Source organism: Argiope bruennichi, chromosome 4 (genome assembly GCF_947563725.1).
Source record: "Argiope bruennichi chromosome 4, qqArgBrue1.1, whole genome shotgun sequence".
NCBI classification, from domain to species: Eukaryota; Metazoa; Arthropoda; class Arachnida; order Araneae; family Araneidae; genus Argiope; species Argiope bruennichi.
In genome coordinates, this window is record NC_079154.1 from 127,526,060 (window position 1) to 127,554,034 (window position 27,975).

The window sequence follows — 27,975 nt, forward strand, 5'->3', positions numbered from 1 at the left end:
CATCAAATAGAAAACTGCTAAAAAAAAGCTCACTCAAGATAAATAATGTATTTTACTAATAATAAAATGAAGAAACACACACAGAGAGAAATAGCGCAGGCGTCATTTCCCTCACAAACAATAGAGAGAAAAAGGAAAAAAAAATCTATTTATTTTTGTTGACAATGATATTGAAAGTATTCTTTCCTATTAAAGCGGATCAATTTGTTTTTCTGAATGCTAACCTTCATCAAACCGAGCATTCAACCATATCGATTTTTTTCATTGATATTTTGGATGATTTCTTTATTTGCTGCAAATAGACGATTGAAAATAATTCTGATGATATCAAGTAACTGAAATAAATAATATTTAATGTGTTTAAGACTGTTTGAAAATTTTATAAATGGTCGCCAATAGTCAACTGAATTTGCTCCACGGTTATAGTATGAATTTGTTTCATGTGTTTATTTGAAATGATACTAGATGTTTCGAATTACTAGTTATTTTTAATTGTAAATAGTACGCTACTTCTGTAAACTACTGAAAATTATATTTTTTCTCATTTCAAGTATTTGTTTTTGGTAATATATATAATAATAATAATAATGAATTGGTAATATATGTAATGCACAGGCATTTCATAAAATGCCAGGCCATTTTTAGACATATTTAAAATTTGATATTCCTTCGAATATGTTGATACTCTCTGAAGGCATTTGAATAATATCCAGGCATTTTTTAGAAAGACATGGTATTCAGAAAAAGTGTGAAAGAAAGGTTATGGTAAGGTTTTTATGAAAAAAGGCAAGTATTCTAATGAATTACAAATGTTACTTAATAAAAAATAATAAATGTCATTAAAAATCTGTTTTTCATAATGAAATGCAAGAAAAATGAAAGTGATGTTCTATAAGAATCTACGGTATATTATTATATTATAGTGAAGCTATTAAAATTTGAAGGTCAAAAGTGGTGTATTGTTGGCTCCACTGTTGCCTTTCTCCTGTACTATCATAACCTGCTCGACTCTCTTATACTGCAGTCGCTTTTCTGTTTCATAATAAAGAGAAGAAAAAAAAAAACTTGGTGAATATTTTGGTTGGAATTTTAATAAAGTTGGGTTCAAGTTTTAATAATGGTTCATGATATTGCTGACCAGACCATATATAATATTACACACTAGTCAACTTTGGCGACCATTTGGTTCGCCATGATGAATAATAGCTAAATTTTTCAATTTTATTCAAACATTTTCTTTAGCTAGCTCTTGATGGTTCCTTTTACAAAGTATTTTTAAATTTAAGATTTATTTGCCCTGTAAACTATTTAAATACTATTGAATGAAAAGCTACTTAAGTACTACTTCATGCCATTCCTCTAGTTGTTCAATGTATCTTCCTAATTTGCTATAAACTTGCTTACATCTCATCTAATTACCGCACTTAATATTTAAACTTCAATTAAAACAAGAATTTTCTTGGTTAAAATAAAGATTTTTTTTTTGTTTTGTTTAAAATATAAGGACAGATAGGGAAATGTTTCAGATTTGAAATTTTGTATATATTACAGAATATTTTTCATAATTTTTTCATTAATTTAGTAGATTATTCAATAAAAATTCCCTCATTCAACAAAAAATTCGGTGAACTGAAATGAGAAAGAAATTTCAAGTGATTAGGAAGATAATGTATTTTATTCGTCCAGTTTTATTGCATTAAGGCGCATCAGGGTTTAAATACAGATGCAATTTTTTAAAAAATTCATAAATGAAAAAAAATTTATAAAAATTACTCGTGAAATTAAATCTTGTAAGCTTATGTCTTTATCATCAATAATGGAAAAAAGGGAGGATGAAATATTAGTAGCAACAATGGAAACAGTATATATTGTAGTAAAAAATACTCTTAAAAGATTTTTAATTGATTAAAAACAGAAAAAATATACGATAAAAAATGTTGGTATCATTGAAAAAGTAATCTTTTGAACTTTAAGAAGATTTAAAACTAATTTTTGTGCTAATATTTCTAATATTTTTTGTAATGTATTTGTTTTTCTAATATTTTTAGAAATTATAATGGTAAAAAACAATAACATTTCTCTTATTTTTTACTAATTAAAATTTCAAAAAGAAATCACATTCTCATTCTTCAAATATATCTGTCGCTCTAGGTCAAACTATCTAACCTGTAAAGCTCCAACACACATACACAGACACACGCACATTCATCTTTACTATTAGCATAGATGTTTGCTTAATTTCATCTATGTAAATTTTTGTGTTTTTTGTTATCGTGTTCACAAGGGTATGAATAGACTAATAGGCAGATTTCTCGTGAACTAATTTATTTAAAATTTGATAGAAATCTGCAAATTTGGTGAAACAACCATATATAACACATTTTATTCACTTGGATCTGTGCCTTTTTTAACTAAATTATTCACAAAATGATAGATATAATGTGAGGGAGGGAGGTTCGAAACAGGAAGGCTCATCAAAATCTCTCAATGCAATTTTTTAACGAGTAGAATACTTTCTCTTAACATACTTTTCATACGAAAAGGTGTCGTCCTCGTCATCTGAATGCGGTTCAAAACGACGAGGTCCGTCCCAAAATAGCCCTAGTGTAAACGGGACGTTAATATAACTAAACTAAGCAAGAATTCAAAAACGTAATGACTTAAATCAATGAAATTCGATCGATCAATCGATTCGATTTGATCTTGTGACTACATCTGTAATTCCGTGTCAAAGTTTGGAAGTAAAAAAAAAAAAAGGCATTCAATATACATATATACTCAATAGATTCTCTGAAAATGTGAAATTCAATTTCATAACTATTTTTCGCCAATGCTATGCTAGGCATTCGCGCCTTGCTCAGGGTCGCCACTGGAAACTTTCAGGCAAATCACTCCTGTTATTTGCATTATTGTATACACAGAAGCAGAAACAGACGTAATGATAACAATACGGTTGGGAGGTCTGAAACATAGAGATCCTTCACAATCTCGAGATCAAACATTTTGACGATTACAATATTTCCTTTTTGTATAGTTCGTATGTAAAAAAGTAAGAATACTAGAAAGAAGCATAGCCAGGGATAAAACAAACTTATCACCCTTTTTCTTCCATTCATAACCTTCAACCACAAAAATATTGTTCCGCCTTAAGAGATGCCTTTTTTCCTTTCTAGCTGTGGTTGCCATGGAAATCGGCGCATGCGCAGTTTTTCTAGAACGTTGATACGTTTTTTTCATTCTTAGTTACTCAGATTTGTAATGTCTAATTAGTGAATCTGAGTATTCGTGTAGGTTTTCGTGTTCGTCAATAAATGTCATTCTACGTATAATGATATCTTTGATTCTTGAGAGTTAGAAAGTAGATTTTAGATGTCAGATAATTAAAACCGCATAATAGAATTAGAATGGCACGCTTGCATTCAGATTTATTTGGTGAAATCTCTGGCGCCATAGACATCAACAAATATCTTAAATAACAAAGTCACTGATACAAACAGCATTTTTGAAATCAATCCGTAATTTCAAGAATATCACAGTAGTATTTGTTCTGAAATTGAATATCATAAAATTAATCAAACTTTATAAAATTTCTGAAACTTTTTAGAATCATGTGGTTGGGAGTTTTAATTCAGTTATTCATATTAATAGTTTTTCGATTATTTCTTTCCTCTTTACAATCACTTCTGGAGCTCCGTCTAACCAAGTGATGCGTTGCCTCCCATTTTCGGATGCCAATAATCCCACACCAAAACCGACCAACCGTGCCCAACAAAGAGAGAAACTACTACTCAAGCTAAACTCATTAAATTTGCGTTAACATCTCGAACATTTGTTGCATGACGGTTAAGGCAATTAGTTGACGAAAATAACCTCCAAACCAGACCGAATAAAATCAGCATTTTAAAACTTTTCTCAAATAGCTTAACTGTCTTTGGGAAAGAGACGCCATTTTCAAATCAGTAGGTAATGACTCTCTTTAGAACCATTCGGTAGACAGTAATCAGTTTATTTATTATAATCCTAGGAAATTTCTTAGAGTGATAGTTTAAAAATTTAATGGCTTCCTTATGAAAATTACATTTTTTCTTCTGCTGTCCAGATAGGTAGAAGTTTCCTCGAAATGTGCAGATTTCTATGGATGCTTAATTTTCTCAAAAGCAAAATGCTGCAATCATTAAAAATATTAATTTAGATGAATCCTTTTAAATTACTTGAGTTCGAAAAAACGCCTTTTCGTGCACTCTTGACTTTATTTGTTGTATGTCGAATTTTGTAATATGTTTCACACATATTTCTTGATAAATCAGAGGCTGGAAATTTTGTGCCTTTATATATTCTTACAACTTTACACTATTCAATAAAAATAGGAAAAAATTTCTCTTAAGCATTCCGATAAAAGTGTTTATAAAAATATGTTTTATTAACTTAATTGGAAGTATGCAAATATATACACACGATAAATGAAAACGAACGAGATTGAGGGGTAAAATTTATAATATATTCTTCATATAAAAAAAGAAGAAGCTCAGAATCAAATTTCCCGCAAAAAAGGTATCTATTTTTCAGATCTCCCGGCGTTCTAAAAACCCTTTTTTACATTCTCGTATAGGTAGTATAGGAGAAAGTATAGTAATTGTCAAAAAATTCGAGCTCGAGATTTTGACGAATCTCCACTTTTCTGATTTTCCTGAGTTGGAAAAACATTTTTTTAGAAAGTGCTTGTCTGTCTGTGATAAAAATAACTCAAAAATTCTTTAAGCTAGACGGTTGAACATAAACTTTTAGATTTCTGTCAAATTTTGAATGAAATCTGTTCAGGGGAAAAGAATTGGCCTTTTGGACTTAACAAATGCTGTTGAACCGAAAAGCAATCTATTAAAACGGGCCTTCCGGCATAATCTTCATTGCTTAACAAATAAGTTAATAAACAATTTTATTTATTCATTTTCTTTTTTCTCTTATACGTAGTATAAGAATGTATAGTCGAAAATTCGAACTTGAGATTTTGATAAATCTCCAAGCTTCAGATTTCCCTGAGTTGGAAAAACACATCTTTGAAAAATGTCCGTCTATCTGTCTATGATAAAGATAACTCAAAAATGCTTTGATATAAACAGAGGAAATGTGGCATTATTTACATCGAATTTGTATGTTCCTATCAAATTTTGAGCTAAGTCCGCTCAGAGAAAATCTGTCTGCCCGGCTGTTCGAATATAAGTTAACATGATACATTCAAAACAAAGAGAGCTCGATAAATAAAATTCGGTACGCAAATTTAACATCTATTGAGTAGATACCAAACAAATGTTGAAGCAAATCCAACAAGGGGTGTACAGTTTGTACTTTCTAAAGAACATAAACGCAACCTAAATATATCAAATTATCACATGACCTAAATATATCAAATTTGGTATGGGATTTTGTAACAACAAGTCTAATTCTGCCTGAAAATTAAATTTCCGTCGTCTGTTAAAAATGCGTTTAAAACAGTATATTCGATCGAGGGATATTATTAACAGCATAATAGGGATTAATAGCCATAAACGCGCCAAGGATGACAGGATAGATTTAGAAAAACAATGCTAAATTCACTCCAAAGGTAACTATTGCTTTACTATTGTACGCTAATGCCATGCAGGATATTCTTTGGAATAAAATCCGTGTTAAAGAGTACGAGAGAAACTCTCCTGCCGATTAACTATATTAATTTACTATGAATTAAAGTTTCATACATCATGCAAGAAAAAGTTTTTAAGAAGTTTTAAATATTATAATTAATTCGTGTAATGCTTTATATTTTCTAAGAACAAAAATGTATCCAACGTTTATAAAAATTATTTTCTTGCACCGGTATCCGGGCAAAATGACACTTTTGCGTTATCTCTTTTTAAAATACTATGATAATTTCGATTATATTTAAATAATAGTTTATCCAACTAGGCATAATGTATAAAAAAGACATTTTAATAATACATCCAAAAGAAATCAAATTACTCGAAAAACCGAAGATCAACTGTTAATATTAAGATTACCGTTATAAATAGCGAAATCAATGATCAGGTGAAGTGATTTTCATTTTTTAAAATTATTATTATTGTTTCCCCTTTCGGTTTTTAAAAGGTTTTCACAGTGATACTGTACATTTTAATCCTTCTGAACAACTGAGAACAATCGTTTAAATCAAAGATAAAAGTAACAACTTATAACTGAAACCTCCAAAGAAAACAATTTTCCCCTATTGCTTTCTCAGTCGTAACTTAAAATGTTTTTTTTTCATGACAATTAGAGCTATTATTTGTTTCATACACTTATCTTCTTTCATATTTTTATTGACGGAAAATTGCGATCGAATTTTAACGCATTTCTTGATGTGCTAAAGTTTTGAAATGATGTTTCATTTATGTATTCTTGATCACAATACACTATTTTAATATTTTCAGAACAATATCACAAGTTTTCAATAATCGATTTCTTTACATTTTTTTATTCCGAGCTAGTGCCTTCACACAAAAAAAATAAATAAATAAATAAATAAATGGCGACGAATTTCAGAAGCAGTGATTGCAAATTCCGTAATATTTTTTTAATTATGGAATATAAATTAAAGATTGCAAAATGTAATCTGAATAATTTACTTTTCAGTGAAATAATAAAAAAGTTTATTTTAGAACGATTTTTATTGCTATTGATGTGATATCTGAATTTATATATTTTACTTGAAGGCTTAATATATGGTAAATTTTTAAACCTTATTTTTTTATACTAATAAAGATATAAAACTATACACGTATCACTCTCATGAAATCTATTGCTTACAAATAATGTCATTAATTTTTAAACCGTATAATATAATTTATTATATGGGAAAAATTGGGTTTGTATATAGACGTTGAAATTCTATTTAAGAAATGTAAATACCTACTTACTGTATTTTTTAAGCAATTAAGCTGTTTATCTGATCATGATATTTTACAAAAAGTAATAATAATAAATTTCACATGCGACTATTACTATCTTTTGTATCTGCGTAATTTGATTTAGATTCGCAGCCTGTGAAAATGGAGTAATGATATACGAATGGACCACTCTAAATTATTCAACAATTGTAAAACGGTATTCGCTTCGATGGATTTGACATTTAAAGAAGAAATAAAGAACTGCCTTTGCCCAGCAAATTCATTCCATTTTGTTTCTTTGAAGATCTAGAAAAGATGTTTCAAATTCTGAAATGGATCAGTCAGATGCCAGGTTGTTGCAATATGTTATGATAATTAACCTACATCAAGATTGTCCTAATTTTTCTTAAACAGTTGTTAGCAAAAATTTCTTCTAAACGCAATTCCCTCCAAGCCTTCAATTTATCATACTTTCATAATAGTTAAGCATCATATTTTAATTTCGGCTTAAAATTGACAAGTCTACAAGTCAAGTTGCATAAGAATATACAAACAATCAGAATTCTGAAAGAGCATTAAAAGCCATACGAATAATAAAAAAAAGCATAGAAGAATTCTCAAAGTAAGTGAATTTATTGCTGAAAATTTCAATTAAAATTGAAAACATTTCTTTTTTCTTTCAATTTAATATTCTTTAATGACATTGACACTATTATAAAAATAATAAAATTAAATTTATGTCTGAAACAATATTTTAAGTATTTAATATGTTGCTTAATAATCCATCATGGTGCATTTCAATTTTTTTTATGAATTATCTTAATAAAAAAAATAAATTTAACAAATCGTTTTTAAATTAATGAACATAATTTAAGTCAATTAATTCCTCTTCAGTAATGGCTGAATGGATTATTAGATTTTATTACTGCAAGAATCATGTTTGACCATGCTATTCCAAATTGATGATGGATAAAGTGCATCACGATGACATTTTTCCACTAGTAAAATAACACATATATCCTTATAATCAATGAAAAATAGTTCATGTATATCAAACAAAATTTCTATGTATCATACAAAAGTTTTCACTTAAAAAATTCGGTAATCCTTGCTTTTATTTCGATCGTAAGAAGTAATATAAATAAAATAATAATAAAAAAATTATTAATTTCATTGCGACAGATATTCTCAGTTAATTTGAAGTTATTAATGAAAAAGAAATAAACAGTTGCAAAAAAAAAGATATAAGCATTATATCAATAACTTCGAAAATTAGTTATTTTTTACAGATTTTTTTAAATAATTTTCTTCGCAATATAAATTTTTTAAAATACCTTAAAAATTAGCTGTTCTTATTTGCTTTTAATAAGAAAATGATGAAAAATCTGTAATTTGTGTTTATATTTGTTGCAATTTTCGTACATCGAAATTTCTATTTAAAATTTTCTTCAAGAAATCAGCAGGTTTTAACCATGGCCATTGTTTTAATCTAATTTTTCTTCTGAAGAAAACTTGATAGAAACCCTATATCGGCCACTCCTACTTTGTGTGCCATACTCTGCCGATTACTGTCTTGAGAGCAATAAAAAAATAATTATAACAGATTGACTTGCGTACAATAAAGTAATTATGCTTTTGTAATTACCATACCATAATTACTTTTTACCATAATATTCCATTGTTAGATGGATTATCTATACGAACAAAACTAAATTCAGTGATTAAAAATATTTATATTTTGATGTGACATGAAAAATAATAAAATTTTTTTTATTCTTTTTAAATATGCTATTTCTCGTACAGTGGAGAAAACGAAGTGTCTATTCGCATTCGAAGTTTTATCGGAAAATGGGACACAAGTATAACATTCTACTGAAAAAAAACACGTGTATAGTTTAAATTTACACGTGTTTTACCCAGGCGTAATAACTGTTAACTGAGATTTAAACTGTTAGTGTTTATGAATATCCTAAAGAAGATTTTTTGTATCATTTGAAAATCCATGTACAAGTCAGAAATATTTGAAACGTTCTTATAAACTTTATTGGGTTATTCGGAAAATTCCTGCCGTTCTGCAGCAGTTAATGTTGATTAAACCAACGTGCGCCCATATATGAAATATGTTAGAAAATAATTACAGTTTGTATATATATTCTTTTACTTCAAGTCGCTGTAAAAGTATAACTTTAGGCGATTCTTGCAATCGAATTCCATCAATTTTGAACAGCTGTGAGTGATTTAAGTGATGCCACTTCCATAGATACTTCTAGATCTTGGATTCCACTAAACAAAAAAAAAAACAAAACAAAAAATCTTGTATGGACCTTATTTCCAAGTATGAATCATTACTCTAAAACAACCGAAGTTATTAGTTTTTGAAATGTGTTACACTGGGCTATGACAGAGGGATGGTACATAATAGTGTATAGCAAAAAGGATTGTGGATAAGATTTATTTCATAAGTTTTTTATGTTTTTTTATATTCCTTCGTTTTATACTTTGTTCCCGAAAAAAAAACCGATCAAGTAAACAAAATTGTTTTTTCTATGCTAAGTTTTGTATTTTTAATTTGAGCAATTATTTTTTTGTTGTTTTAAGAAATGTTTATTACATTTGTTGTTTAAGAATGTTATTAAGAAATGTTATTTGTTAATGTTTATTTAAAATACTTTATAATCTATGAAGCATTGAGAAAAATTTTAAATGTTCGTTTTAAACTTTCTTCAATTCAAAGCAAAGATTCAGCCTAATTGCTTGTACGATCATGTTTTCCATAGTTAATAATTCTTTTTGTTGTTGTTGTTTCTCAACTATATAATCGCTATTAATTGCTTGATGTATTATTTTTGTATTAGTATTTAAAGTAAATTAAAAGATTTAATTAATAAATTTTTAGAAGTCGAATTAACTGTAAATATGTATTTAAATTTTTAAAACTAATGTCTTTTTTTTTACTTATAAGATCTTTTTGTCGATTAAGAGCTTTTTTGTTACTCGTTCCAGAATCTATAGTCAAATGAATTGTATACAGAAAATCTGATTAAACGTTTACACATAAATGATTTTAACCTGATAAACAAACCTTCTTAGATCTTTTGTCTGGAAAATAAATACGAAATACAAATATAATATTTGAATAATTATGAAAATTAAAACTTAAATTTGAAAAAAAAATTAAGAATGAAGATTTTAAATTTCTTTTTCACTTGAAGAAACTAAATATTTGCTTTGTTGCTTTTTATTGTGCATTATAAGGAGAATTTTTTCCATTCAATATTGCGGATAAAATTCATAACACACAGTTTTTTTCTTAATGTGCTATTAAGTTTGTTAAAAAAATTTTTGCTAATATTTCTTGCAATTGCATAGCCATTGATTGCAATCAAAGTATTATAATTATGCAAAGTTAGTTATGAAAATACTGCAAAGTATGTAATGAAGAGTTGTTAATGATTTTTAAATTGAAAATAAAAAAGAAACTAATTTACTCGTTTCATTTTCATAATTCAATTTATTCCTAGTTATGCTAATTTTTCATTCATTCTAACAAATGCAACTTTTTTTATTAAAAAGAAACTAAAATACAACCATGAGTGAAGCCTAAATTAAGTTGAACTTGATAGAAGAAAATAAAAAATTGCGGTCTTTGAATCTATTTTAATCTTCCTGATCACTCAACCATAACCGCCGCTGGTTACGATTTGTTAACCCAGACATATATGCTACCGTAGGCATAAGAATCATTTGCTTTTATCATGCCAATTTAATCGTTCTTTTATTTAAATGTAGGTTTTCTGTTAAAGTGGTCATCGCTTCACTTCTTTCACACCTCGGTGGATAAAGAGAGTGTAGAACTATTTTGAACTGGGACGAATTTGATTTTTCTTTATATATTTATACAAGAAAAGACGTTTAGTGGGAGCATTACGAATTTACAAAAGTATTTGAGAAATCTTATTTGCTGCAGAAAAAAGATTTATTCATTCAATAATGAATGAATCAAAACATTTACATTTTACTTACAGTTTTAAGCAAGAGTTTTACTAAAAAAAACTAAGATATTTTATTCTTCTGGCACTTCTTACTTCTTCTTAATACTTCTTTTTTTTGGCAGTTTTAATTATTTTAAAAATCGGAGCAAAAAATTCAATTCATTTTCTAGAGTTTCATTTATGTGATGCTGATTATGAAGAATATACAATGAAATTGGCAACATTAAATTCAAAAATATCTTTCTCGTGAATCATTGTATTATCATGATTAAGAATATACTTCTTTATTCGGGAAACAAAAAGGAATAATCAATGAATCACTTTTTTGAAATGAACAATATTATCTGTAAAAGCACTTAAGTTCTCCGCGAATTTAATATGTTTTTTATTTTCAAATAATTGCCAATATTTTTAATTTGCATTTGTTGGTTAAACTCTATTTTTTCTTCTTAATTTTTAGCAAAATTAATATTTTGCGAATTTCGATACTTAAGAGAACGCAGTTTTCACAAATCCAGTGTATGCTATTTTGATAAAAAAAAATTTTTAACTTAATAAATAATATATTTATTCTTTAAAAATTGAATTAATCGATATTTTTAAGTTTATGCGATTCTGCATTTTATATGAATTCTGAGAAAAAATTGAATTTCTGTAAGTATCCGAATTACTTTTATCCCCAAAATTTAAAAAACAAATTGAGTGAACCACATTCTTCAATAGCTTTTGACGTTTTGTTTGTGAAAACTTTTTTTTCTGAGATGAAAGTTCATTTTCATTATTCTCATTTATTTTCTAATTGCTATTCATTAATTTGAAAATAAGTTGTATTTAAAAAATTCTTGTATTTCTTCGAATATTTCGTATAAAATCAATTTTTTTTTATTTTGAAAAAAAAAAAAAAAGGTTAAATTCCGTTTAACAGACAAATATCGAAGAGGTATAGAAATTTTCTTAAAAAATTCTTCTTCTTTTTATTATTTCTTGGTTGAGAAGCTTTTTATGGCATTTTGGTTGGTAATAAAAAGGAGAATTTGGTTAAATTTTAAGAAAATGTGAATTGTTGATGCATATTGTTCCTCAATTAATCTAAAAGTAAATGATTTTTTGCACCCAGAGAAATAACTTCTTTCATAAATACTGGATTGATTATTTTATGGCATTTGAAATACTGATTCGTCATTGCTGCACTTGGAGATAGATTTAAATGTTGGTTTAAATATCTGGTTTAAAATTTAAGCTCTCAGATATAAGAAATTTTTTTCTCAGAATTAAGTATTTGATTACAAATAAATGAATTTTTGAAGTTTAAAACATAAAAATGAAATAACGAGCACAAAAGTTTATTTCGAAAAAAGTAGACACTTTTAAAAAAACACAATTAATTTTTTTTAATATCTAGTTAATTTAGATGTATGAAATTGTAATTTGTTCAACCCTTTATTTTAAAATGTCATTTACTGTTAAAATATTTCTTGTAATGATATATGATTACAAACATTATTGTGAAAAATATAAAAAGAAATTTGAATGTATAAAAATAATTATGAATTTGCAAAAATTACTAAAGTTAAAAAGACTGAATAATTTCTTTTTAAAAGTGTGAAAAGTAGTAGTTCTGTCGTGAAATTTAGTTTCTGCAGTTTTTATTATGATTCATTGATTTAAAAATATTAATTTTCTGAAATTCAACATAAGATTTTTTTTATATCTCGATTTTTTTTTTAAATTCAACAAAATAAATATAAAGCAGACAATTAATTAGAAAAGAATTTTTATTTTCCTTACGATATTATGAGCCTCGAAAGGATGGAAATATATTTTTACAGCAGATGGTTCGTGTAGGAGCAAATATACAGCAAGCATGATTACTTGTACAGGTAAGTATGTAAAAGATCTATATTACAATTCTTGGCGCTCTTTCTTCGCCTTGGCGCTCATCATCCATGGTGGTGGCATCCGTGGTGTTTGTGCTCAGACAACATCTTGGCGACGATTCCTGCTGCCAAAAGCTCCACGATATTGCCCTGTCTGTGGTGGTGATGAGCGTCCACTGGCTCTGTGATGAGAGTGCCCAAGATAGCCAGGATGACGAGAAAGCAGACCATTTTCTTAGCAGACACCATTTTGAATATCTACAAAAAGGAGAAAGATTTGCGGATTATTTAAAATTGCATAAGCAAAGAAACTTGAAAGTTTTTTAAAAGCAACACTATAAAAGGCAATGGCTTTAACTTGTAATAATGCAATTATATATTTAATTGCTAGCTAATATCGATTGTAGATAAATAGACCCTTCATATTGTGTCGATATAAACAAATTGCTTTTAACTAGAAGAGACAAATGCTCAAAATCTGAAATAAGTTGTTAGTGTTTGCTTAAATAAACTTTTTACTTATTCTTTTTTTAAAAAAAATGGCTAAAACGTAGTCTAGTCAACATCAAACTAAACATTTTTTAAACTCAAATTAAACACATAACTTAAAAATTATTTTAAACAGAAGTCCTCCCTTTTTATAATTAAGTTATCCTTATTTCACTTTTCCTGTTTTATTTAAATTTAATTAATAATATACCATTTAATACGTCTAATGTTAATTAAATTTACCAGGATTATCACCAGAAAGGCTTTTGTAACAAAATTGCTGCAAAAATTTAATGTATTACTAAATTTTAATCATTGCAATATTTTTTATTGTTTTAACTCTATTAAAATGATTTTAATAACAGAGGTACACAAAAGTTGCATGCTATTGGAAGCTGTACATCTCTTACTGAGAAAACTGATTTATCTGAAAAATGCGATTTATATTAATACGGAAAGTTTTCATTAGATAAACCAAATAATTTATAGTTTACTGTATTATAATTTATAGTTTAAGGAAAGTTTATAGTTTAAAAAATAATAACATTAAAAAAACTCTAACATATTAAGTTAAAGAAATGTTTCAATTGAGAATTTTTAGTATTACAGTTATGAAATCTTAAAAATTATTTAATATTTGCTACATTCACAAAATATTTATATTAATTTTTAACTATTAGAAAAGTTTTTTAATTTGAGGCCCACGAAGTCATGATCACTTCTTGCTTATGCTACAAGATGGCGCTTGTCTCCTTGCACCTATGCATTTGTTATAAGATGAAAATACATGGTGGCTATCATTAAAATTAAAAATGTTTGATGACAGTTTGAGATAATGTATAACTTGATGCTAATCGAAAATTAAAAATTCTGTAATTGAAAATTTAAAACTATGCAATTTTGAAGTTCTGAATGCGTTATGAATTTAAGATTGCAGGACTCTAATATTTTAGAAAAAACACTCATTCTTTTAAACTCCCGGTGTATTGGTGTGTTTGTTCACTTTAGTAACTGTATTTAATAGTCTTTTTGACTTTGAGGTCACCTAAGCAGAAGCATGGTATCAAATTTCTTTGCTTGATGTTTGTTGCATGCTTTTTAACTTGAAAGAAAAGTTATTAATATGAAATTTTGCATTAGTCCAGCGACTAGCTATTAGTTCATCATATAATGTTATTTATTTAGTGATGGCAGTGAACTTTAATGAAATATATCTTATCACAATAAAAAAAATGCATTTGGAATTTTACTTGTAATATAAGCATGGGAGCACTCTGCTACGCCATTTGTATATATATCTCATCATTATTATCATTTCAACAGCATCATGTCATTATTTTTTCCGATATCTCTCCTAAGTAGAAATTGATGAAATCGATTCGGTGACAATGGCTGGAGGATGCTCAAGACTCTTCACTATATACATCGAAAAAGTGTTTTTGACTGTCCCCAAAACCTATCATTTTCCCCTCGAAAATGTATTCCGATGGAAGATCATATGAAACAAAAATTGGCGAAATCAGATCATTGGTTGGGAGACTGATTCTTTGAGTATGTTAATTATTTGAAACATATAGATCAATATTTAAAGGTTCCAAACTTTTTTTGATTTTTTTTATTGAATTGTTTAAGAAAATAGTCTTATAAATCCTAAAACATTTGCATTTCATTCAATTTTTTCAATTCTTTAAAAATTTAGCTAAAGATAATTTCAGATATATAGCAGTATAACTTTGCATTAGCAATTTTCTAAACTGGTTAAAGATCAGAAGAAAAACGAAAGATTTATGAATTAATGTTCATTTATACGAATATTTGCATTGAAACGCATCAGTTTTAAACCTCTAAGATGATGGAAATATTTCATCACCATGAAATTTTATGATCTGCTATTAAGATTTACAGAATTTTGATTTTGCAAAATATGATATTTTTTTCCATGTTTTCCATTTGATGGCAGCTCATTAAAATTATTTCAAAAAAAGTTAAAATTATTCCTTTAAATAACCAAAATTAATAGTAAAGTATCAAATATCATTGCATCAAAATTTTAATTAAACTTTGATTTAAAACCTTAATGTTAGATTTTTCTCTCTTTTCTATCCAAAATGATTATTGTAGTTTTCCGTTGAAGAAACATTATTATTGAAAGCTATTATTTTAATTTATTTCATTCAATAACAATTCAACCAAAATTTTACAGGAATAATATGTTTAATAAATATTCATGATATTCCTAGATAAAATAAAAACTAGGCCCGTTTTTAAAGGAAAAATTTGATAAAATCTCTTAAATGATATCATGAAGAATACATGATCACAAATTTAAAACTAAAATTACTTTTTATATCGAATGATTCATTAAATATTCCCCATCATTTTTAGAAGTTCACTTGAAAATAAAAAGTTAAGCAAAAAATAATTTCATCTTTTTGTAACAAAATATTCATTAAATAAATAATAGAAACGGGAGTTCCGAGATGCGCTGTTAATAATAATAATAAAACCACCTAATTTTTAAAAAGGTTACCGCAATCGAATAATTTTAAATTTTTAATAAATAACAAATTACGTGTTAGAAGCGAACAAAAATATTTTTAGTATCAATTTTTACCTGAAATTATTGACGCTATAATAAAATACTTATAGTGATTAACTATGTGTTCTTTTAAATTCCTTTGAATGCATTACCAAAAGAGCAACGAATAATAACTTCTATATAAAATCCTAAAATTAACAGAAAATATAGTGTCCTAAATAAAATGATATTAACTTTATATAAAGAACTTTAGAATAAGTGTTGGAAAACTTCTAGAAATTTGGAAAATTTTAAGTGAAGAGGAGAATTATTTTGCATTATATTAAAACAGTTGCATTCAGAAGAAAAGCAAAGGACATAATATTTTTTAACTTATTCTTAGTTGAATTAATTTTCTTAAGATTATTTTAAGATCATCTTGAGATCCAAATTAAGGAGAATTTAATGGAATATCAACAAAGAGCGGGGGGAAACTCATGAATCTCATTTTTAATACATCCAAATTATGATTTCTAAAAAACAATCATCATGCAATGCAAAAAATAAGTTTTTAGCAAATTGAGACTCTCCTATTTGAACTACAATTAATGTATTCTTAGAATTGAAAGATTTTAAGAATAAAAAACATTAAAAAAGCTTGAATGAGTTATTATCTTATTTTGAATAAATAGCAGCTGATAGTTTCTAATATTAAATGACAAAATATACAGAGGAAAAGAACAAACTTTTGTCTTATCAAACTTTTTTTTAATTAAAATACAATTTATTTTCAGAAATTCATTTTTTTATTAGAATACTGAACATAAAATTAAACTAACTTAGAATGGTAATAAAAATGTATTATTTCTTATAAAGCTTCTTTTAAAATTAGTTTTTTTTTTTTTTTACCTAAATATGAGCAACTTGCCAAAGTGAAAAATGATTTCTAAGAGCGTAATAGAAATAAAATCAAACTGAACTTCAAAAAAGAGAAGGAAGAAACCACGAATTAAAATTTTCTCTACCATACTAGCAAACGATTATTTCTAAATATTAAATTTCACAAAACAAACATAAAAAGTTTTTTTTTTTACTTGGATTGCCTTATTTTTTAAAAAATATAATAAATTCGTCGAAGTACAATGCATTTTAAGAGCATATTGAAAATAAAATTAAATTGAATATTTCAAAGAAGAGAGAAAAAAACGCGAATTCAACTTTTTCTTCACAAGAGTAGCAAACGATTATTTTCTAAATATCAGATTTCACAAAACAAGCAGAGAAAGTGTTGCTTTACCTGGATTTCCTTTGCGTGTGGATGCAAATGATGGGTGGGAGGGTGAGAAATCTAGCTTATATACCAAATGTTCTAAGGATTCGGATCAGTGCTTCGATCACTCACCCTTCGCACTTCCCTTTTCCTTAGCGGGAAAAAGAGGAAGTAAAAAAAAAGTGCATATCCTAATTTAGAAAATTTTATAAACTTTTCCTTCGATTAATGTGAAAGTTAATCTCTAAGTGGTTCTGGGCTTCACAGGATTTGGGAAACTCGTACCACAGGAACCAATCGATTGCACCCTGACGTTCGGAAATGCCAATCAGCAAATCATTCATTGCGTATGCTCATTCTGAAGATTAAGAAATAGGGATAACAGTTGTTGTTATCGGTTCCGTTTAGATTTTTTCCCCCTTCGAAAAGTAATGAAGCAGTGCTAATTAGATATAATACTTACGATTTAGAGATTTTGTTACTTATTTTGGGGAACGCCGGAAAAATAAGGGTATCATTGAATATAACGTTTCCTTTTTTTCCGAAGAGGTTGGTTTTCAAACCTTGATCCTTATGTATATCCAGGAAGTAATTTGCTTTTAAAAAATTATCACTTTATTTACCTTCAACCTCTTGATTTTTCACTTCTTTTGCTAAGTTATGTGCATTATATCATAAATAAATATTATTACACATTACAACACATTATTAAAATATGGTCTCGAATTTTTAATTTTGAGTTGAACAAAACAATCATAACGAATTTTTCTTGGATATGGAATAAAAATGAAATTTTCTTCTTTTATATATAATTTCATTTAAATTGGTTTTTAAAGAATTCTTCAAAAACATTTTATTTTAATAGGTATTAAATAAATTATTAAAAATAATTAAAGTGCAAATGATTAAACCGAAAGTTTCTCCTTAATAACGGTATTAACCTCTTCTCTCGACTTAAAAATAATGGACCTCGGGCAAAGCCATGAATGCCACGAGTACGCAGATTTTTATTTTCGGAGTTCCGCAAGTGATCATGTTATGCTTCATAATAACCTAGGAAAATCGAATAGGTATTTTGGACACCTTTTTTATCGATCGAACAGGTATTAAATATATTATTAAAAATAATAAATAATAATATCGCTTACCGAATTTCACTGATTTAAGCAATCGTGTTTACTTGCATACAAATGTACTGACAGACAATCAAGCCTTAGACAGATTAGAATCAAAATTTAATAAATGTCCACATTTTAGATTTTAAAACCTGTGTATCATATTTTATCTATCTAGCTCAAGCTTTCTCTGAATGGATTTCGTTCAAATTTATTAAAAATCTTTGAAATTGAAGAAACCAGATTTTAATCGTCTAGTTCAAAACGTGATTGAGTTATCTTATTGATAGACATACAAACGGATATAAGTTCAAAAAAAAATATTTTTTTTTCGTATTCAGAAAAGTTTAAACCATAGAAATTAGCTAAAATTTCGTTTCGAATTTTTTGACGAGTATAATACTTTCTCTTTCTTTATTTCGCATATTAGAAAAAAAATGTGATAAAATTAGTTCTTTCTTGTCTTTTCATTATATTTTCTAATACTTAAAAGACTTAATAAATAATTACTTTCACTTCATTGCGCATTCTTTGTGGCAAAAACCCTTGATAGAGTTTTCCAGCCACAACCACTGTGCCGATTTCGAAAATGTTTATTTCATATCAAAACTCTTTGCACCTTAGTTAAATAATAAGTGTTCTATGAAATTTGGTTTGAAAATGTTTAATGCAATTATGCTAAACTTTCACAAAATATTTTTATCCTCTTTAATTTTCCTGGCTTTACAAAGAAAATTATCGTAATTTTTTTTCAGATTATTCCACTTTTAATTTTTCTCTTTTACACCCCTTCAACCTCAATTTTCTTCTTTTTCATTGCTGAATATTTTATGAATATAAAGTAAACTAACATAAGAAAAAATACTTTTTTATATCGGAGATTCAAAAATTCCATTGATAAATCAAAAACTTAAATATATCTCTGCCTTCAATTCTCACATTCTTCCTCTGATTATTAAACTGTTTCGAAATGATGTACTTCAGAATACATTCCCACGACTTAGTGTTACAGAGATGAGAAAAATTCCTGTCCCCTTTCAAAAACCGCAACTGAAGCTTGTATCCTTAATGGCTTGATATGCAAAAAGAAGATTTTGTTAAGCAAATAGCTCTAGAGATGTATTACAAGATAAAGAATTCGGTTTCGTTTTAAACAAACGTATGTTCGAGTTCCTTTTGATAAAATCTGCCAGTCCTCCCATCTATTTGTACCAAAGGTTATAACAAAGTAAGCGTGCGCCTCAGGTATTCAATCAATCAAATTAACAAGTGAGCGTGGAAATTTCACGATGATATCAAATTGTTTTGAGTACCGACGCTCAAAGAGTTTCAATGTAAAGGGGGCGGTTAAGGCTCTTCAGCTCTAAAACTGTTAAGAAGGTAATCGAAAGTATGTAATATTTTTTTTAATTTAATGATTTTTTCTTATTGTCGAAGTAAATGTGGATGACAAAGAGCAACATTTCATGTTGGAGTATATTTGAAAGTAGCTGATCATTACCGCACAAAAATAAGAGGAATTTTTTGATATTTATTAATTCTGACTCTCTGGAATTAGGATATGACCGCCTCTGTTGCTTAAAAATCACAATTTATACATTTCAATGAATAATAATAATAATAATAATGCCTGCGAATCTACGTGTCTTGGTAAGAGCTCCAAAAGGAACTCTGAGAAATGAATTTCAAATTTGAATATTAATTGTACATTTGTAAATAGTCATTATTTATCTGTTATAGTTCATGAAACTCATGTTGCCAAATAAAATGTAAAAAACGCTTGTCAAGGCTTTCTGATGGTTGGCAAAATAATATCATGCCCCTGGCACCATTGCCACTATTGCCATTCTAGATCGTTGATGATGAATGGGGGAAATGGAATATTTTTCTCTGGAAACACTTAACTCTTGTTCCGCCACTATAACAACATCCTAATTCAGAGTGGAAAGAAAATCCATCACAAATCGCATATAATGCGCTAAAAATTTGAGAATTTACTTTCATTGATCTTGCTTTCGCTGTCATTGCAGACTGATAAATTTTACTAGTACTTATATTTGCAAAGTATTATGCGATCTTTTTTTTGTCTTTCTATATTTTTTGTTATGCTTTGGCAAAACAATTGTATCTGTAATTTTAAATAAACATTACCATACATTCAGCATACAAATTATGCTTATATATATATATATATATATATATATATATATATATATATATATATATATATATATATATATATATATATATATATATATATATATATATATATATATATATATATATATATATTATCCTGTGTTGGTTAAAAATAAGAATGGCACTTTTTTGCTAATTATTTATCTTTAATTTCAGGAATTCTAATGTCCAAATATTATGAATAGAGAGTCTTTACTGTGAGAAAGCCTATGGAATCAATTGATTCCTAATTCTGTTATTTCTTACAACTCCCGTGATACAAATCTCCGAAAATGACCTTCTTTTAACCTGAAGTTCTCCCTTTATAGATGTGACTTTTGGTCATTAAATCACCATAACCTAGTAATACTATTAGCTGCTTTATTTTGAGAAGTCTAACTCGTATAGGTTCTTGGGTTACAAAAAAAAAGAAAGATTATATTTTTAGATTTTCTTTTAATTTGTTAAAACTGTGACAGTTTTCAAGAACATTGGAAAAAAGTGTTTTTTAATTATTCGCTTTTTAAAAATATGCAACTAAGTGATTCATAAACGGCGCATCTTGAGTCCCAACCTAGTCACGAAAGTGTGAATGTTTTATATTCGTAATGATGCCATCACTTCTTTATATACTAAAGAATTGGAAATAAATGCAATATAAATATTCTCAATGACAACATCCTAATTTATTACTTTCGAAACTTAATTTATCAAGTAATGAATTTTGTGAAATTGAAATCAAATAGGAATTGAAATTCTGTTTCCAGACGAGTCATGCCATCTGGTAGTGAAATTAAGAAATAATAATCATTGCTTGTCTTTTATTCTTACTAAAAAGAAAAAAAATAATTCAACGTAATAATTTTTTATCTAGTAAAAGTGTGTTTTTTAAGATTTGCTTTTAGTAAACATTGTAATTTGCAAATTTATATTGCCGCTACTGAAATTACGCACTTCCGAGGTTTAAATATCAACAAACAACAAATATCAACAAAATTAATTGTAGAAACGAAAGTACATGTTAATCTTCTGTGTTCTTTTTTTTAAAAAAAAATTCTAGATGATTATGAATATACGTAAACAAATAAGATGATAAAGAACGCCCATTCAAATGTTATTATCATTAATCAGTCTTTGACCATATTTCTTTAGCTACCAAAAATTTGATCTTCATCATTTCAAAAATATCATGTTAGTTGCTCATTTGAAATTATAACAGGATATTCAGAGACGGATTTGAGCATTTTTGAGGCCCTAAGCAGTGCACATCATGCAGATCCTCTTTTAATAAATTTTAGTTTTGCATTTCAACACATTTTTTTAAAACTTAATCAAATTTTAGTGATTTGTTTTAATTTTTCATTTTAATTAACTCTATGGAAATATATTTATTTATTATGAACTCCTAATTGCAAGGCTTCTAGGTTTATTCACAATTAGCTGCCTTTGGCGACCAGCTAGTTAGCAGAGAAAATGAGTAGTTTTTACTTTCAAGTAAATCTCTTATGCATAACTTAATGTTCATGATTCCTCTAAGAAAATATCTTTAATCGTCAAATTATGATGGAAATCAAAGCCGTGTCATTTTGATAGCATGGCATCTCTTTTGTTTATTATGAATCCTAATAAAATGAAACCCTATGACATCATAGCGCTATTGAAAACGTAGCTTTCAGAATGATCTAACTTCTCTGGCATTGTTCTTCATCAGCTGGCTCGCCGGGAATATCGGTTATACATGATTTCAGATAAATCATTTAGATATAATTCATGACCAATAATTCCACCAAACTATACGACATCAAAGCGATGTTATTTTAAGTGTCTTCCTTAAGTTCTGTTTATTGTGTATCACAAACTGACTATTCTGACCTGTCGGAAGGCGCATGGAAAAACTTGAATGACCAGACCACCACAATAGCAACACTGGCGGGAACTGTGGTTCAGTCCCAAGGGCCATCCCGACCACGGCACATCCCTTCCCTAAGGAAGTACGTTCCGTCATAGATAGGAAGATCCAGACCTCTTCCTTTTCGTGCACCCACACGGGTGGCGAGAACCAACCACCCTGCTAGAATCTTCCCATCCTGAATTACGAGGTGCCCTCCCGTGAGACCCGTTTATTGTACCCATGAACCATTCTAATATAGTCTAGTTCCATGACATGCCACATCACAGCTCTATTAAAAACGTAAATATCTATTATCTAAATTTCGCAACGTTGTAGATTCACTTTTTCTTTATTCGTCTTGTGAACTCATATTAAGCAGAATCTTCCTGCTTTAACTTTCAACAATGGAAAAAATCCCGTGATTCAATATTTGATGAAACAATGAAAAACAGTTTGAGTTTCTGGGAGCAACGAAATGTCTATCATTTGAAATATATATATTGAGAAATTACCAAAACTTTGAATTTTAAGAGGATATAAAAACATTTTTGTGTTGCAATAGTTTCAGAAATTATCGCTGAAAACGGCAAACACTTGCTCAATTTTTAATTAATTAATATTTCAGAAAGATTCGCGCCGAGTTGCACATTCCCACATTTCAAAGTATATATATATATATATATATCATGTTTAGTAGTTTTCTAGACCAAACAGTCTAGTTTTATAGACGTTCTTGTCATCTGACCGTAGGTCAAAATTACGAGGTCCGACCCAAAATAGCCTTAGTGTTACTTTAAAAAAGGACGTTAATATAACTAAATTAAACCCATCGTGCATTCAGATAAGTCCCAATTTCACCCTGAAACCTTTTATCTAAACCTATCTGTATCCTGATATCATTTGAGTGTTGATGTTGAAAACTGGTGCCACATCATAATTTTTAATCATGGTTAAATGACAGAGTTGAAATCTAAATTGGTAATTCCTTTCTTAACTTCCACTCGAAACATCGGGAAGGCAGTTGGAATTTTGGAACTCGGACATCACAACGAATATCCATTTAGAAATCTTACGAAAATCAAGCTGTATTCTCCAAAATGAGTGTCCTAGTGTACTGAGACATGATATTGTTTCTATCTAGAACATATCTTACCACTTCTAATTCTTCTTAAATGTAAATTATTATTAAATATATTATTGTATTATGTATTTAAAGTATAATTTAATGACAGTGATTAAAAAAGAGTTTTGCCCTAAAAATGCAATTTAAACACTCTTTATTAATACTTTTTTTTTGCCCGTTTTTCTTGTGAATCTGTTTATTTGGTTGTTCATTACAAACATTTTATTCGATTTTATTCTAACTTCCCGAGGAACTAAAGACTTGAAATTTTAAACAAAGCTCAGAAATGAATGGCAATGTAATATTGATCCATTTTCTTGTCAGTTTGATATTAATTTTTTTTAACGAGAGCAGCTCATTAGGAAGTTAGCTTAAAATTGGTTGCAAAATTTTACACACACGAAACCAAAAATCAAAATATAATTATTCAAAAATTTTTTAATATATCACTTTTTCAAAACGAAATAAAAAAGTATAAAGTAAATTCTCCTAATTGCATATCTTTTCTCTTAAAAATTTGCTTTGTAAATTTAAATTTTTAAAAATTTTATTTTACGTTTTTTCCTCCCTTTCGATAATTGTTGGTCCCGTAAAGTATCCAAAAATTTTAATACATTTTTTTTTATTTTTGAAGGCTTAAAACCAATTTGTTTATTTTACGCACTCTAGTCCGTTTCGATAATTTCATATCTATTTTTTTTTTAAATGAGTTTGAACATTTGATTCTTTGTTTTTGTTTTTATTGCAAAATATTTCTTTATACATTGAATATAAAGAAAACTTGAATCTGCAACAAAGGCATAGCATTCAGTTTATTCACATCTAAACCATCTATATCTTTGTACTACATTTTTTTTTATTTTCTTGTATACGAAATATATAAGGTATTGCAGTCATCAAAAGCGTAAGTCTCGTGATTTTAACGTACCTCCACGTCATTAGATCCCTGAATATGGGATCCCCTTTTTTTAAACATGTCTGTTGTGTGTGTTTCTCAAAAAAAAATTTCAGCTAGACAAATGAAATTTGGTATATAGATTTAACATTAAATTTGTAGATTTCTATGAAATTTTAAGTGGGAATCAATCCTTAGTAAGTTTTACTATCTGTCTGAAAGCAAATGAGCCAACTAATTACAAAACATAATAAAACAGATAAATAAAATTTGGTATACAAGTTTATCATGTAAAGTATAGGTCTATATCAAATATTGAATCAAATCCATATACAGGTTGATCATCTATTGGTCTGTACATCGCACGGATTCGAGGAAATTTTAAGCTGCAATGATTTAAATAAATGAAGTTCGATGTATGATACTGTGATTACAATTAAGTTATGTGTCAAGTTTTGTTTTCAGAAGAAATAAAAGTGCCCAAAATGCATATTTCATTTTCTTTTCTGTTCTGTAAAGCATAAAACTCTCATGTATGGAATTCTTAAAATAAAACTCTGAGCACTCGTGACGTTCACTTACTTATCCAAGGTCCCTAATTCTTGTACGGAAGATAAGGCGACAACACAACTTTCATTAGAAAGTATGAGAGAAAGTTTTTGGAAGACCATTCCTGCTGATTCCGGTATATTAAGCATTATAAAATTTCATAAGCTAGATGCTTGAAAAAATACGCAGACGGATCAAATTGAAAGCACCTCGGCATCTCACACTGTTCGTCGACAATAGCGTTGCTTCTACAACTCAATAACGGATATCATTTGAAAAAGCGGACTAGGTTCAGTTTCAACAGAAGTGAACAAGAAAATCTGAAGCTTTCGCATCATTTAGTGGGAATGAAAGTGCATTCTTCTTATTTGCAATTTGAGAAAAAATTAATTTTTATTATAAAAAGAAAAGATTTGGAGATAAATAAAAATAGTATCTAGTGCGAGCAGTTTTCATGAACTATTGTTAACGGAGTATCATGTTCTTTTTCCTTTTACTTTAATTTAATATTTCATTTAAGTTTCACGCTTGTTATTTATCAAGTTAAAAAGAATCTCAGTTATGCATTAAAAGAGCCCCACTTTGCTAATCTTTTGTTTAGAAGGAATGGAGTGTTTTATTATCTTCCTTACTGATTATAGAATCAATGTTCTCTAAACAATGCTAATAAAGGATTTACATATAATTCCACAGAGCTTTTCTCTTTGCTGTGACGTCATGTTCTTTTATATCCTACAAGTTGGATAAGGGATTTCAAATTTAATTTGACACAGCGAATTTTAAATGTATAGGAAAAGCAGAAACTGACTCTAATGAGCATAAAATATAAATAACGTTACAAGAACAAAGAATAATCAGTAATATAATGGCAGCATTGTTTTTTGAGTCAACTCTACTTTTAAACTTCCAAAATGTCATTATGGGAATTCATCCAAAAGGTAAACGGTGAAGGAAATCACATGCGTCTGATAATGAAAACCTGTGCTTTATTTCACAAGAAAATACCAGGTTGCTAAACACACAGTCGAGGCACATACGTACCATAGCATCAATTGTAGAAATTATAACGTGAAGACAGAATACATGATATATTAAGAATGCATCTAAGGGCTCACGGATCAACATTCCAAGGAGAGAGTTCCATTGACTGATTCGTGTTAGCTCTCAGGCATTTATATAGGTTTCTGACAGAGCGTAGAATTTTCTAGAAGAATCATCGGATCTCGAGTTCTAATAGAGATATCAGCAAAATTCCTACATTTTCTAAAATCTTCAGCTTTATTGCCATGGTCACCAAACTTTTGTCATATTTGATACAAAGCATCTATTAATTATATCTTTCAGCATAATTATATCTGTAAATCTCTCTTCCGTAAGATGAGACTAACTACTCAGGAAATCTTACTGATTCATAACAATATGAATTTCGGAAGTAAGTAAGATTTTCTGTAATAATTTGACGTTGAATGTTGTCTTTATAAATGCGAAATGCATGTAGTTAGATGGTTGCATTGTTTATTAGCTCTGTATTATTTTAGGATTAAAATAACAATTGTGTTATAGACAAAACATTTGTTTTTTAAAATATAAAAAATGTTATTATTTAAGAACTTGGTACAAGAAAAGAATTTTATACTATAAAATTCTTTCACCTCTTTAGGCTTTGTATTAAATGAGAGAAAGGAGTGTTGACTGTAGAAAAAATACGTCGGATTTTGCCCTATTCAAGATATAGAAATCCGTCCAATACGTAATGTAATTGCGGGTAATTTACAAACAAGACCACAGCTCGCATAAATATTAAGTTTTTTTTTTAGTTATATTAACGTCCCATTTTACAGCAACACTAGAGCTATTTTCGGACAAACCTCGAAATTTTGAACCGCGGTCAGATGACAAGGACGATACCTGAGCTGGCACTTCCTCCCCAGACTTCCACACGACATTATGTTTGGCATTGACGGATTCAACGTGCACCAAATACTCTTACATGATGGGTCTTCGGTGGAATCGGGTCTTGAACCTGAAACATCCGGTTCCGAAGCCGAAACCTTACCGCTCACCCCCCCCCACACACACATACACATAAACAAGTCAGACAGATACGATAAAGGCTTTCAGATTCTCCGTCTCTTATATAGGATCTAATAGTATTAATAAAATACATTAAAAATTGAAATAAATGGGAATTTAGAAAGTACGAACTCTGTAATTATAATAGAATTTAGAAAATAAAAATCGAATGAAACTTAGATTACTAAAGACTTAAAGAGAGAAAAATATATAATAATAATGCAAAATGAAAACATAAAATATAAATAATTATAGAGAAATGTAATGTAAATGAATACAAATACAAGATAAATAAATAATAAGAATATAAGTAAAAATAAAATGGTGCATACAAAAAAAATTATAAGATAATAATATAATTGAGATAATTGAATATACTTTTAATTATAATATGTCTACGATTAATATGTGACATAATAATAACATAATATGGCACAACATATGAAATGAATGCAGTGCTAAGAATACTATGCAAAAGAGGCTTCTATATATTTTGAACATGATCCTTATTTTTCTTATCTTATTTTGCACCACTTCCGTGTAACCGAAAAATATCCTGAAATTCATCATAGAAAGCAAATATCCATATCAGTCTCTAATAATATTAATGGAGAAAGTGTATGCATTCGTTTGCAAGATGTATATTGAAATTTTAAAGGACAGATCATTAGACCTAGAAATGCAAATCTGGCTCAGATAATATTGTGAGTTATAACAAAGTTGATAGGTGGCGCTGTTGCGGCACAGATTTATTCTAAATTAACAATAATCATGCAGATCGCTCGAAAGACGGAAGCAAGTCTTGATGTGTGAGAATTTCAGTATTGGATTTGTGTCGCTATGTTTATAATTATATAGCTTATTTTTTAAGTTTTTATATTTTATCGTAAAATAAACTATAATTATTTGAAGCTTGGTTAGAAAAGCGTTACAAAACCATGATAGCCATTCTCTAATACAATTGAGGTAAAATTGACCAACCAAAGAAAAATGTAAAAATGTGTACCTCAGTGCGATTTTTTTAAAATGTTTTTTCTCGATAAATCTTGAAAATATTATAGTACACAGACGACTTTTAGGTCTACTTAAATTTCAAAACATTATCCTTT

The 27,975-nt window shown here is 28.1% G+C and overlaps 1 long non-coding RNA gene across 1 annotated transcript; it reads right to left on the reverse strand.

Annotated features, from left to right (window-relative positions):
- Positions 1 to 12,645: 12,645 nt before the first annotated feature.
- On the reverse strand, positions 12,646 to 17,154 carry LOC129966980 (uncharacterized). The gene is made up of 2 exons (XR_008784332.1): positions 17,070 to 17,154; positions 12,646 to 13,023 (listed from the first exon to the last, which is right to left on the reverse strand). It is a non-coding gene; the product is annotated as an uncharacterized LOC129966980 (long non-coding RNA).
- Positions 17,155 to 27,975: the final 10,821 nt, after the last annotated feature.